Raw genomic sequence first — 12,271 nt, forward strand, 5'->3', positions numbered from 1 at the left:
ATGGGACTTGATTGCCTCCTGCAATAGCTTTAAAAATTGCTATTTTGGGGAATTAAAAGTCAATTCCACAAGTGTTCCAGGTTCTGAAGCTGTTTCTTTATTTCTTTCTTTTCTTTTAATCCACATTTTGTATTCATATCACATTGTGAAATGTTTTGGTTTTTCTGTGGATCTTTGGGCTGTAGACAAAGTCTCTTCCCATGGAATATTCCATCTCTGCTCCAGCACATGTGTTAATCCACAGCTTTCTGTGGTTTGTTGAGCTCAGGCATTTGAAAGGTATTACTGAAGGCAACTTCTCGGGGCTCAAAATACAATTTCATTTCAGTGGAAGTTAAATGCCAGTTTAAACATATAGAATTAATTGGGTTTGGGATTTTTGCAGTGTACAGGAGATGTTTCCCTTTAATTATTTGTTTTTACAGTACAAAATACTCCTGGTTTTACCTTTTAATTTGCATTTTGTGCTTAGATATCCTGATAAACTACCTTCTATAACGTGTAATTGTGAAAGTGGTGCAGCTAAACATTTCAATAGTTGTCTGACGGATCTACAAAGGAAAAAAGAAAAATGGAATTCCAATCAAGACAGAATTGTTTTTTACTAATCCAGTGAGATAATGCCACTGCTTGATTTTTCTCTTGTCCTGTTGTGATTTGTAGTGTTTTGTTTGTTTGTGGACTTATTTTGTTTTCTTGCAGTCTACACTCTGTCTTTCCTACTCCCTTTTGGTTAGTCTCAAAATGTCTACCAATAAAAACATCCATCTGTAATGATAGCTTTTGCCACTCTTTGTAGTCTGGAAGTGTTGCAGCTGCAGATATCATCTACTGAATAAAATGTCAGCCACCAGTTCTAAGAGGGAAAGCTACTAAGGCTTAAGTTAAGAAACAGACAAGGACTGTGGCTCTCAATTTTTAGAGATACTATTTTAAAACATTTTTTCTATAAGCAACACTTTTTGTGAATTAAATATTGGAGAGTAAACATGGAATATTTTATCTTTTTCAGATGTTTTGAGTCCCTAGCATCCTTTGGTGAGATCAGTAGGATTATAGAAGGGAAGCTGTTCTTGACACCACAATGAACACAGCACCCATGAATATCTAAATAAGTAGCAATAGCAAATTAGAAAATGTTTTTTGTATGCAAAAATACTCGGGGGTGTGGAGGGGAAAGAAACAAAGAGTAACTATGCAGGTGTCTATCTTAGGATTTCTTAGTGCCGATTGTAGCCAGCCAGACCAAGAAAGCATCTGCCACTCTTATGGTTGTCTTGAAAATAAATATAGTTTTAGGTCAGCAGCAAGTGATAGCTGATATATTTTACTTCTAGAATGCTTTTTTTTTTTGTACTAAAGTTTACTTTAAAAATGTAGGCACTAAATAATTGTGAATTCTACACTAAGTACAAGAGGTAGTAGAGAACCAGCAGGATTTATGTTCTGAAGAAGTCTATCTGGCATAAGCAAAGAGAAAAATATATAGATGTTCTTTTCAGTCTGCTAACATCCTGACGATGAGTTGCAAATGAAGTAGTTTATTGTGCTGAACCATGCTTTTTGTATATTTAATTTGAAGGTATCCATTCAGAGACTGTACATCTCTTACTTGGATACAGATAACTGATCGATTTTATGTGAAGCATGCTAGCTTTTTGTGCCTATGGAGTACAGCGCTTTTCAGCCTAAGATGTATTAGTAACTAGCGCAGGAGGGTGACAGAAAGGACAACAAAGGAAGTTAATAAATTGATAATGAAGTGGGATTATAGAGGATTGAGCATGGATATTAGAACCATTTCAAACATACTTTTTAATCACTACCACTCTACTCTGATTCTGTTTAGTGGCACCACCCTGAAATATAGTATTGAGTATTTGGTAAAAGACCACTTGACTAGTTACTTACTGGCAAGCATGTCCACATCCTTGACAGGGGTCAAGAGATTAAATGAGTGGCAGGCAAGATTCTTCTATTTACCATGCAGTCGGCCTCTCTAGAAGAGCCTTTACTTATTTAAGTTGACAAAAATATTTGGAAAACTTGCAGTACAGTGTGAGATCTACAAATATTTTATTGTCCAGGCTTCGCCTTCCATCACTGCATCATAAACATACAAAGTTAAGAAATTGGTGACCAATTTAACACTGAAGTGAATATAAAAAGATACTGTATTGTGCTTCTCACTAACAAATAAAACTGTGTAAGCGAATCAAATGAATGCAAAGTACAGAGGAGGAGATGCTAACAAAAATGAAATGGGCTCTAAATCAGAGAGCATTTTCAAGAAGAAATCCCAACCCAATTCTTCCTGTTACATTGACCGGGCAGTTTCTTAAAAGAAGTATAAGCTGTCTCATACATACTTAGAACATATAACTCTTGTCCACTTCCCAAAGCTTCAGTTTTTCCTTTTCCCAAAATTTTGTGCTTGACAACTGGACAGAAGGCTATGCTGAATTAAATTTTATTGTTCTGGTGTTCTCCATCCATTTGCAATGCACATAATCAGGAATTTAGCTATGTCCCAAGAAACCTGTTTAACCTAATGAGAGCAAATGGCAATGGGTGTTCCTTACACGAGACAGCAGTGCCAACGTTTCTGCTTAATTGGGACATATTTGGCTGGTTCCAGTGCTTCAAGTGGTTTTTAAACAGGTGTTTAATGGGTGTGGGATTCTGAACTCTGCCCTTTTGATACAGCAATTGCCAAATAAAGATTAACAGAAATAAAAAGATCTAATACAGAATAATAATTTTTGTCTTTGTATATTTATTCAGCATAATTTTTACTTTAAGTCGCAGGCGGGTGGGGAGGTGTTTCTTCTCATAATTGAGAAAGTCCATTAAATAGAACAACAGGATGTCTAGCAGGGTGTCCTAATTAAAATTACCCTGTAATTTGAACAAAACATTCATTTGTATGTAGCTAAGGTTGACCTAAACCCCATCTAAATCAGGAAAAATTATAATACAATTTTTTTTTTTTTCTGCTGAAAATGAATCTTAGCATTCTGCCAGCAAACAGCATGGTTCTGTTATTATACAGTATTCAAGAGTAAGGATTTTCTCTTCAGTGTTCAAAAAATAATGTTTTGAGTAAATTTAACAAGAGGTTTCTCTCCTACCTCTACCCTTTGATAGTATTCATTCATGGTTGTGTTTCTGTGGTATTTGAAAGCAGAGACAATTTTCTTCTGTGCACACTGTAAGCCCATCTGAAGCCTTTGGTCGTGGCCAGTGTACTGGTGAACTAATAAGCAACTGAGATAGCAGCTGCTTAGCAGGACTGATTGGCTCGGGCTTGACTCTGCTCTCTGCGACTCCACAGTTTCTGCCTGGCTTGGAGTGTGAGCTGGGTAATTTTGTTATCTTGGGGAGTGTGGGCCTGCATACATAATCCAGGCTGTCTGCACAACTGAGGAGATTGTACGCTCCGTGTAAAAATGACCTGCTCGTGCTCTGGCTGTCATGCTTTGAAATGCTGCTGAGGCAAATTGTATTTAATATAATTTATCAAATCTAAGTGAATGTTTGAAAGAACTAACTTCAGAAATATTGGTTGTATTTAAGAAGAAACTCACAGCATCCTTAACTTGACAGAGCTGCACAAACTGCAGCTTGTGGATGTTGCTTCCAGGACACAAGGTGATGGAAGTTTGTTTATTTATTTATTTATTTATGCCCACTTTCTGGGCAGGTTGGAACAGAGAGGATTTTCAAAAATGCTCAAAACTGGTCTGACTATGCTGCTGATGGATTCAACTTAGACTTCTTTGCCCTAATATAAGTGGAAAGAGAATCACACCCTTGTTTCTTTGGATAATCCCACCTATATGTACAAAGAGTGGAACTTGATAATTGCCAATGCTTTATTTGCCAATGCTTTATGTACAATAGGACTTCCAGCGAATTATTCTTCTGCTTAAACCAGCTTTTGCATTTTAATCTCTCAGCTTCAGTAGAGTATATAACAACAAAAGAAAGGGAAGGGAAAAACCTGATGAATGATTTGCTTAACCAACTTTAAGCTCCAAGAAGAATTGTTAAGAAGAAGATAAAATTTGAGGCTGGTGTTGTGGTAATACACTTTTCAACTGATCAAGAGCACTTGAATAGAAGGGATTCAAATGTTGGCATAATTTAAAATTTTAGATTCCTGTCATTGTTTTAAAGACAGTCAAAACTGATGTGGGTACCTGTTGTAATGTGGAAAGAGTAAAATTAATTCAAACAAATAGGTATTGGCCAAGGTTGTTTTATATGTGTGTCTGCACATATATGTTATCGTGTGTATATTTAAGTATGCATGCTTTCCAATGGACAGTTATTTTGCAAAGAAACATATTCAGTGACACCACAGGAAGAATATATGCACAAATGCGTTGTACTTGTAACTGTACCTTAAGGGCAGTTGAAGGAAAATGGGAATCTCCTGTTGGGGAAACCAGCCAAGCCTCTTGTCTAGGGGTTGCATAACTTGAACATGTATAGGTTTATGTAACAACCCATACAGCTGCCTGTGGTTGATAAAATAACTGTGAACATCTTGAGAGTGTGTGGAAGGCTGGAATGAAAAATAGTAGTTGTGTAGATGCCATTGCTTTAGACTCATGTATGCTGGAAAGCATTGTTTTGTTATTGTTGAACAAAAGTCACCAGTTCTTATGCCTGGTCTGGTGTCCTGCCCTTGAGGCCTGGTTGAAACTTGGCAATTCAAATTCTAACTGCAGTACTGAAAAGGTGTGTGTTGGTTGTTGAGCTGATGAAAACAGGTGAAGATCAGGTGTCTGCACTGATTCTTTTTCTCAGTTACTTTAATTTCCAAAGATGCTGAATCCCCTGTGGGTGCTAACTGGCTAGTGAAGCTCTTCCTTAGTGACTCCTTCTCCTGAAGATATTGTGGGTGGTGGTGTCAGGTGATCCCCTACCACCAAAGGATCTCTCTTGTAGGATGTAAAATATTCCAATTCCCTGGAGCAGGGAAGCAAAAGGAAGGGAACTTCAGTGTCTTCTGTATTCAGCTGAAATCCAGATAGCCATCCTGTGCAGCCATTTGGACAGAGTGGCTTTAGAACTACTGAGAGTTACAAAGTTAGTTTCCAATCAGGACGGAATTGATGTTTCTTCCCTGGAAAGTAGCGAAAAGATGTGTAGCATGGTTACTGTAGAGATGTAAAGGAAAATTCCTGCTCTGTATCTTCAGGTGTATTTTCTGAAATCCTTGAAAGATTTTTCAGGAGCTTCACCATCTTCTGGTAACAGTGGTTCTTAATCACATGCTTTATCGTTTGCCTTTGGCAAGAATGCTCAATTCTTTCCATTTGAGTGTGGGACCTTGCCTTATTGCCTCAGGGAAGTGTTACTCTGTAATGCATGTCACTTGAGGCTAATTCAACCTGCCACTTGGAAAATGCCCTTGGTGCAGATTGTAGCAGTGCACCATTATCTCAAGCTATTTTTTCATCAGAGGCAGACTGCATCTGTTCTGTATGATCTGTGTGGCCCAACAGTTTATTTTAGGTTAGTATGTGAGGTAGGATTTTTTTTTTACCTTTAAAGCTGTGATGGGTTTGGCTTCCAGCTGTGTGAAAAGAATATTTTTCCCTTGTCATACCAAAACAGGCCTAGACATCACACAGTGCAGGTCTACAGCAGCTTGAACTAATCATGTTGATGCTGCTCTGTTGCTGTTCCTCCACTTGAACAGTTCTGCTGCCTCCCTAGCTCTGACCCCCAAGTTTTCTGCCTGGATCTTGAGCTGCAGTGAGGGTTTGATGTGGCTAAAAACACATGAAAAAGAAGCCTTCATTCAGCTGAAAGCTCCCTGAACCAGGCACTTACACAGTCCTGCTCTAGGGTGGACTTGGGGACATGCGACCATGAAAGGAAGGAGGTGAGGGAAGGATGGGATTGTGACAGCTCCAGTTAAAATCAGCTTACATCATAAAACAGCCATGCTTGTAAGGTTCTGGAAATGATAACCCAGTGGTCTCAGCAAGACACAGCTGTGAGCATAGGATATGATAATCACGGGAACTGTGGCTTTGGAATTTCCTTCCTCCCCTGTTTTCTAATGCATCATTTTGGTATACATCAGAAATGCTGAAGATCACACACCTTAACCTTTCCACCCTTGAAAAGGGAGAATGATATGAAGGCTTGATTAATTTCTTTTATGAGGTTTGGTTGCTGTATGTCACTAGAAGCAGATCAGGCAGAGGGGAAAAAAAAAAGAAAACATTTTTGTAAGCAATAGGGAATTTTCCCCTTTGAAAAAGAACTAAAACTTCATTAACATTTCAGCCAGCTTTAAATTAAAATTTGCATCTGAAAATAATCCATAATGTGTTTTGCGTGCCAGTGAGTCATATCAGAGCAGTATCAGCACAATTTCTTGTGCCTACAGCTTGTGATGTGGCTCCTGTATGGTCAGTAACAGTGTGCCCCTCATGCTGGAGTGAGAATTCCCATGGAATTAACACTTGGCCTTGTGCTGATCATACAAAGCCAGTGTGCCCCAGTCCACATGGCTGGGTGGGGCAAACTGAACGGAGCAGGTGAGTGCTGGGTCCTGAATTCTACACCTGCTTTGTGTGCAGGCTCACTTGGCCTAGTGCTTTTTACCAAGAATAGACCTATTCCATTCCATTGCAAAAGGTCTGTTTACACCAGAAGAGGTTTCTCTTGTACCTCTGTAAATCTCTAATGTTCTCTTGTAATTTCCATGGGACAGGCCCTTTGAACATGCCACCAGAGTGACTGGGTCATCTTTCACCCATCCCTATACCACTGATCCATGATACTTTAATTTTTCTGCCCCACTGTGCGCAAGTCATTGAGTTTGATGTTGGGAGGAGAGGTCAGAAGTGAAGCCAGCAGCTCTGCTGTGCAGACAGGACAAATGGGAAACTGCTCTGTATCCCAAGGTTTTGCACATATGAGAGCATGTAGGCATCTGCAGCATGCAACTTGAATTTTTTTTTTTTCTGCAAGGTTTTTATGTGAAGTCTACATGGATTAGATCTGTAGCTGTCCAGAGCAATTGGTACTCCAACTGCAGAGCCTTTGGAGAGAAACACTTTGCTGATTGTATCATGCTTTTTGTCAGGCATGTGCTGGAGTTCCTGACAACTGTTTCTAAAGGGTTTTCCTTCATGCAAGGTCTTAAAAGATAATTTTCTCCTCTTTTTTCCCCCCTCTCTCCTCAGGGAACTAGAGGGCTTGACGCATCCTTTACATCCTGCATTTACTCTGACCACAGTCCCTCCCTGTTCTCACAAGCGGAGCTCAGCCCTGCTTCCCTTCCTGTTGATTCCCAGTCAGCTACATGGTAAGTTTTCATTATCTCTGGAGTTGTTGCCATGAGGTAAAGCTCTGGCAGACTCTCTCTAAAATCCATTAGCACTGGGCATTGAGGGCAGAGCACTTCATGCCCATCAGAGATCGTTCAGTTGTATTCCAGGCTGACTGCAAGGAAAAGAAGATAGTATTGAATTAGCATTGGAGCTGAACTTCAGCATAGATTGTTATAGGAATAAAATATGAAGTAAAATATGTGACAGAATTAAATCCATCAGTTCTAATAAAAGAAACAGAAGAAAGCAAAGAAATATTGGACCCTTAAATCCCATTAACCAGGCCAGAGAGAGAATGCGTTAAAAGGAAGCTGCACTGTATCTTTTTTCATTGTTTGATGAAATAATCTTTTTCACCCTTTAAGTAGTGTGTTTAAAACCCCTAGTATTTCTGAAACAAAGGGAATATACAGCCACCGAGCTAGCTGGTTTTTATACCTTCCTTTCTGAGTATTGTCCTTCAGTGCAATACAGAGCCATTTCTTTGTTCTCACAAGCTAGCAGTTAAATTGTATGTAAATGTATGCAAATTAGATGCTGTCTAATAAAGAGAGTCATTAGATGGAAGAAATATTTAGTTTAGAGGGAAAAAAGAGAAGAAAGCAGGTGTATTTTGCAATAGAAAAATGTAAGATTGCAAAAGCCCCTCAAACTTTGGGCGAAGGCTTTTTATAAAGCCATTAAAATATTTTCTAAAAGGCTTGCCCTACTCTTGGTCCTATTTTCTGTGTGTATTTTTATGTACGTGCACTTCTGTGTTCCTAAAACTCACTGGCTGTGCTATGCATGCAGACATGTAAGTATTGTACTTATAAGTATTTTATTTCTTTAAATCATATAGCTATGAATTTACACACATGTACCTTGTACTAGGGTGTGTTTTCTTCTTACTGAGTAGATAGAGGTGGAATTCATGTGGTAAATTCTACTTTCATAGATTGATTTATTTGTCATATGCCCTGACTGGGTACTTTTTCCCTCTAAATCATCTTCCTCCATTTTGTCAACCCTCTCCTCAACAATTTTAAAGCTTTATTTTTCCCCCATTTTATTTATTCACCAGTGCTCAGTGCCAGATGCATTTCCATTCTTTCACTTACATTTTCTGCCAACTTATCCCTTTTGAGGTATGGACCTGATTTAAGCCTGAAGCAGCAGCGACCTTTCTAAACATGAAGTTGCAGCATTACTGTCAGGTGTCATAACACTAAAATGCTCAGAATGTGAAGCTTTGTGTCATCCAAAACTGGAGATTCCACACCTATGGGTGGAGCACTTAAATCCATCTAGGTTCTGAAAGATTTAAAATACATTAACCTTATTTTCTTGCCACTTTTAAGGAGATGAAATTTGAGACTTGTCTCTCTCTACCTTTTGAATTTCTACTCCTGATCTTTCAGCACTTCAGTTTGAGTGAACCAGTATACAAAGGTGATATGGCTCAATTATCTTCAAGTCTTTGTTGTATTTTGTTTCTGATGGGCAGTTAGCATGGTTTCAGGCAGAGACAATAGCTGTATGTCAACTTGCCTATTTTTTCTGTTGCAATTTTGCAAGTCTGGAAGTCTAAAGACATATATGTATATGTGTATAAAATATATGTATATAAAAATAATGTTGTTTAAATATTTACATACAAAGCCAAAGGGTTGGCTTCCTTCCCAGAATTACTGGAACTACCTTCCCCAGGAACATTTGGACTTGAGAAATCTCTACAGCAACACATTTTTACTGAAACTAAACAACTTGTGAAGTGAGTAACTAGCTCTGTAGCCTTCATTGTTCATATGGGTTCTTTAGCTTAGACTGTTGGAGAGACCTCTCTGCATGGGTAGTTCATTTCCAGCTAATTATGATAAGATTATCTTTTATTGCCATTTCCATCCCTCAGTTCCTCACTGGCTTATTTTATGAGAGATATCTTACAAGGAAGGCTTGGACATAGTGGGAATATGTTTGCCACAGTTCCAGGACAGGTCCATGCTGTGTGCTGCATCTGAGCAGTGCAGTCTGGGCACTGCATTCTTTTCCAGACAGCTAAAGATCAGTCAGACTGATCACTCAGAACAAGCTGACCCCCAGCTGCCCAGTGTCCCAACCACCCTGGCCTTGGCAGTCAGCAGAGAAGCCATAAAGTGTCTGCTACCCAGTGGGAAATGTAGGCAGGGTGATTGTTAGGGCATGGTGGAGGTTTGGCAGTGAATATTTCAGGTACTCTTGAAGGCATGATAGAATATGTGCAGTGAAGATTGTGAGGAATGCAAAGGAAATCTGAGCTGTAATATAAGGAAGCTAGAGAGAGACGAGGTTAAATTGAGGAGTAACATGGGATATATTGGTGACTCGGAGGGATAAACCCACGTTAGCAAGCAGAAAATGTTGGTGTTTTACTGACTCACTTCAGGCACCACTCTTCTAAGCTGTCTGGTATTGAATGTCCAGAAGAAGTGAGTCATAAGTGATGCAGGCATTTAACATGGATTTTTACACAGAGTTTGCAATCTAAGTATAGATATGCACATTATTTAGATTTTTGGAGGTGATGATTAATCTTGAAACCCTAACTGGGAGATGTACACTGGACATGGGACAGGCTGCAAACAAAGTACCTTCTGTCTCTCACATTATTGGTCAGGTTGCAAAAAATACATGTAGATGAGTGATAATCACATGGGAGAAGAACAGTGTAGGCTTAGGGGCAGGGATCTGACAAATTCCATATTCCTTCCCATGCTTCCTGTGGTCTGGAATAATTGTTCAGGGCAGGAGAGAATTCAGAGCCTACCTACTTTTGAGGATATGCATCTTGCTGCCTTATCCATCTCAACAATAATACAGCTTTCCTACTCTTGAAGTACATTACAAGTATATATATGCATTAAAAGATGTGAGGCTTCTGTATCTTGTGATGATGAATCCAATAACAGTACTGTAGACAGATATGGGAACCAAACCCCTGGTGCATCAGATCAGGCATCCATGCTGTTAATGTCTTCAGCTTCAGCAATGGGAGGCACAAGAAATCCTAAGTTCTAATAGTGGAGCAACTAATTTTTTTCATTAGTGATCTTGATAGTAAATGAGAATTTTTAAAGCTGTACATCTCAGGAGCTTGTGCAACTTTAAAGAAATAGTTTTAAGAAATAAAATATGCCACACTAAACTAATCCTAGAGCTAAAGAACAGGCATTGGGACTAGCAGCTTTTGCTATTACCTACTGCTTATTATTGTTGTTATTATTATTTCTTTTTAATTATGCAAAGTGCTAATCAGTTTGATTATGCACAGTGCTAATCAGGTTAATTATGCAAAGTGCTAATCAGTTATTCTCTAAGCACACGAGGAGAGCAGAGGTGCTGGCAGTGAATGGTGGTTCTAGATGGGGGTAGTCACGGCAGTCATTCCTTATTAAAAGAGGAGTAGGTGAGATGATAGGGGTTTTTGCTTCCATTAAAAAGTAAATAATTAAAAAAAAGAAAGCCATGAGGGGGACAGTTCTGATGGGGTAATTCTTCTTTCACAGCAAGGCAGACTTTTTTTCCAAGTCAGCTCATGCTGTTGGATAATTTCTGTAGGAGTTTGAGTGCACTGATTTGGGCAAATGTATTGCAGGGGAGTCTTTTAATGGCAAGGGTGCAAGGTGTGCCCACTTAATAGGTCGGGGTGCATTACTAGAAAAATCACAAATTAAGGGAGTTTGTTCAATCTAAGAGAGTCACCTTTTAAGCACTGGTAAGTGGGATAGTGATAATGTAAGGTGGATGGCAGTTGTTCCTGTATGGCTGAAGATCCTGTATGCGCATACAAAATGTGTTTCTTTCAGTGTAATGCCTTTAAAAGCTGCAGGAATGTAGGGTTCCTTATCAGTGGAACGTTTCTTCTTCCCCTTTAGCACTAAATTAAAAACTAGAATTTTGGATTCCTGTGAAACAAGATCTGTTTTCACTAAGCTATGTTCTCCCATCAATTACAAAAGATTCAGTGTGTCTCTCTTACTATGCTCAGTGTCTAATATCTAACCAGCATTCCTTATTTGATTATGTTTCAGTATTATTGTGGGATACATAAGCAGTACTTTTTTCAGTTAGTAATGGGGATGACATTCCCAGAGCAGAAAGCTACTTGCTCATAAGAGTCCTGGGTAAAGGATCTTAAGAGATTTTTGAAGTCATTAAAACAAAAGACTGTTTCATATAGGGCCATCAGTACTAGAAGGTTACTACACCAGCAATGCAAGAGAATTTTTTTTAAAAATTAAGCATTGAAGGCACTAACTTATGGGGAGGCATGACAAATTTTAAGGTGCATTTAGGATAGGAAGTAAAGCAAAGAATCGCTAATATATGGCTTAAACCAGAGCCTGAAAATTCATACTATTTCCTCTTGGCTTTGTGACTACTCTACAAGACACTGATCCTTAAAACAAGTTTACTACCAAATATGTGGTCACAGATGTTCATCTATTCTTATAAATTCTTTCTGGTGTTGGAAATCTATCCGACACCAGCATCCAGTCTAGTGCCTTAGATCTGGAGGAGGGGGAGTATGTGATGCAAATAACTTAAGTGAGAGGGGGACACACCAGACACAGTGTCCTGAGACTCTGCATGCTTTGCTGTCTGAGCATCCACATCTTTTCAAGTGGGAGTCAAATCTTGAGAAAAGAAAACTCAGAAGGTTTCATTTTCCTGTGGGTATTTCCCTATAGTATCTTAAAGCATCTGTAGAATCAGAAGACCCTTGGTAGGCCAGCAGCATAAACTCCACCACATAGTATTTGCATCTTAGAAATATGAATCTACCTGAGACATAATCATAACTTCTGTTGAATTTCACCATCTCAGATGACTGTCCTTCTGATGAATTGGGGGACTAGAAAGGCAAAACTCACATTCAGCTGCTAATCCTA

At 38.9% G+C, this 12,271-nt stretch overlaps 1 protein-coding gene across 3 annotated transcripts in view; it reads left to right on the forward strand.

The window, feature by feature from the left end:
- Positions 1-12,271, forward strand: part of ZBTB20 (zinc finger and BTB domain containing 20) — a 474,982-nt gene that overhangs the window by 113,461 nt on the left and 349,250 nt on the right. For all 3 annotated transcript variants that reach the window (XM_071433329.1, XM_071433328.1, XM_071433331.1), the window contains exon 3: positions 7,215-7,336. The gene's annotated coding sequence lies outside the window, so the exon portion shown is untranslated. The remainder of the gene's footprint in view (positions 1-7,214; positions 7,337-12,271) is intronic.

The sequence above is a fragment of the Agelaius tricolor genome, unplaced genomic scaffold (genome assembly GCF_023055355.1).
Source record: "Agelaius tricolor isolate 1412-34295 unplaced genomic scaffold, bAgeTri1.0.p SCAF_9, whole genome shotgun sequence".
Lineage (NCBI taxonomy): Eukaryota > Metazoa > Chordata > Aves > Passeriformes > Icteridae > Agelaius > Agelaius tricolor.